This window comes from Chanodichthys erythropterus, chromosome 17, assembly GCF_024489055.1.
Source record: "Chanodichthys erythropterus isolate Z2021 chromosome 17, ASM2448905v1, whole genome shotgun sequence".
NCBI lineage: Eukaryota > Metazoa > Chordata > Actinopteri > Cypriniformes > Xenocyprididae > Chanodichthys > Chanodichthys erythropterus.
Window position 1 is genome coordinate 578,519 of NC_090237.1, and position 2,968 is coordinate 581,486.

Consider the following 2,968-nt stretch of genomic DNA (forward strand, 5'->3'; position numbering starts at 1 on the left):
AGTGCTACGCTGTCAGACTGTAAGAATGAACTCTTTTCTGACAAAATTGTAATCACGCAAGAGCTGCATGCATTTAAAGAAGTAGTTTAAATGGGAATAAAAATGGCTCAGGGAATAAAAACAGAAGTGTACTGAATAATCACACTATTGTCTAGCTGCTTTACACCTGAATTGAATTCTGTTTGCATCAATGTTCCTGTTTTTCACTGTGAAGCTACTTTGTGGGTGGTTGACAAAATGTAGTAAAACCATTTTTTGAAGAAAAAAAAAAAAAACACATTAATGTAGTGTGAATGATGTTTGAGAAAATATGAAGGGTCACCAACTTTACACCAACTGTCAATTCTTTCACTGGTTTTTTTTATTTTTATTTTTTTTACATTTTTACTGAACTGTACTGTAAGTGTCTCCTAAGGTGTGACATACAATAAGAAACTTAATTTACAAATAGCATGAGATTTATCTTCTTTGATATACACTTATTTTCATAGTGGTTTTTTTTTAATCTAACATGAAATTATGAAAAACATTATTTTTCAAAAAAATAAATAAATAAAATAAATAAATAAATAAATATAAATATATATATAAAAAATTTAGCCACCAGTTGTTTCACAGACACGGCTTACGCTAGTCCCAGAATAAATGCATGTTTGCACTGTTTAAACTAAAAGCAACTTGACATATCTTGTCTTGCATTTAAATGCCTGGTATTTGTTAGCGCAATCATGTTAGGCGCTTCTGGGAGGGAATTAAACCGAACCACTTTAACAACACTTTACTCAGGCATTACAAAATGACCAAAAACAAGCATTTCAGATGCTGTGCAACAAGATTGGTCCACTGGTTGGTCCAGTTATGCTGTTGCAATGCAAAGTCACATCTTTTTTTATGCGCATTAAGGAATTTATTTGGCAAAAGTGTTTCCATTGTATTTTTTACGTGCCGCATTAAATTTTTTGTCCTACTCATTTGATCGCAAAAGTTTACACACATTTTTAGAATTTATGTGCATATTGCCGTTTCTATCCAGTGTTTTTTATGCAATATCCCAAAATGCACATAAAAATAGGTGGATGGAAACAGCTATTGAGTCTGTACGCTGTTTGTGCGGGCGTCTTAAAATTGCAGCCAGTAAGTTTTGCCACTTCATCGCCATCTCTGCAATTGCAGTTATTTGTGGAATAATCATCTTTATGTAGGTTGTGCATTGGCAAGACCCCTCGGCTATCTACAAATCTAATGTTTGCTGTCACTCACCAGTGTGGATACTGTACTTCGGAAGCACAGATTGTAGTCTTAGAATTATGACCAAAATAAGATTTTTTTACTGGAAAAAAAGTAATCTGAACAAGTACATAACATGTCTGCCACTTTTGTTCTGAGAAAAAAAAAGCATTACAATAAATCACACTGCCAATGGTGATGTAGCATCTGGACCAATCAGACACACAATTATTCGTTATATTTAATGAATTACCCATAAAACTCACTCTATCAAAGTTGTGTGAACCCATCCCCCTAAAACTGCAACTAGCATCCCAAACATAGCTAACACACAGGTAGAACTAGGTGTCCTGTTACAGGACACAGGAAAACTGATAAGAACTTTTACGATCAGAAAGAATTTTGCAGAGACTATAGTGACTCTGACTTCATTCTTTCTGAGAAAGACAAATAAACCCTCTTAATCCTATGTACAGGTGCTGGTCATATAATTAGAATATCATCAAAAAGTTGATTTATTTCACCAATTCCATTCAAAAAGTGAAACTTGTATATTATATTCATTCATTACACAAATACTGATATATTTTAAATGTTTATTTCTTTTAATTTTGATGATTATAACTGACAACTAAGGAAAATCCCAAATTCAGTATCTCAGAAAATGAGAATATTACTTAAGACCAATACAAAGAAAGGATTTTTAGAAATATTGGCCAACTGAAAAGTATTGACATGAAAAGTATGAGCATGTATAGCGCTCAATACTTAGTTGGGGCTCCTTTTGCCTGAATTACTGCAGCAATGCGGCGTGGCATGGAGTCGATCAGTCTGTGGCACTGCTCAGGTGTTATGAGAGCCCAGGTTACTCTGATAGTGGCCTTCAGCTCTTCTGCATTGTTGGGTCTGGCATATCGCATCTTCCTCTTCACAATACCCCATAGATTTTCTATGGGTTAAGGTCAGGCGAGTTTGCTGGCCAATTAAGAACACAGATACCATGGTCCTTAAACCAGGTACTGGTAACTTTGGCACTGTGTGCAGGTGCCAAGTCCTGTTGGAAAATGAAATCTGCATCTCCATAAAGTTGGTCAGCAGCAGGAAGCATGAAGTGATCTAAAACTTCCTGGTATACGGCTGCATTGACCTTGCACCTCAGAAAACACAGTGGACCAACACCAGCAGATGACATGGCACCCCAAACCATCACTGACTGTGGAAACTTTACACTGGACCTCAAGCAACGTGGATTGTGTGCCTCTCCTCTCTTCCTCCAGACTCTGGGACCCTGATTTCCAAAGGAAATGCAAAATTTACTTTCATCAGAGAACATAACTTTGGACCACTCAGCAGCAGTCCAGTCCTTTTTGTCTTTAGCCCAGGCGAGACGCTTCTGATGCTGTCTGTTGTTCAAGAGTGGCTTGACACAAGGAACACGACAGCTGAAACCCATGTCTTGCATACGTCTGTGCGTAGTGGTTCTTGAAGCTCTGACTCCAGCTGCAGTCCACTCTTTGTGAATCTCCCCACATTTCTGTTTCACAATCCTCTCCAGAGTGCAGTTATCCCTATTGCTTATACACTTTTTTCTACCACATTTTTTCCATCCCATCGCCTCTCTATTAATGTGTTTGGACACAGAGCTCTGTTAACAGCCAGTCTCTTTTGCAATGACCTTTTGTGTCTTCCCCTCCCTGTGCAAGGTGTCAATGGTCGTCTTTTTGAACCGTCAAGTCAGCAG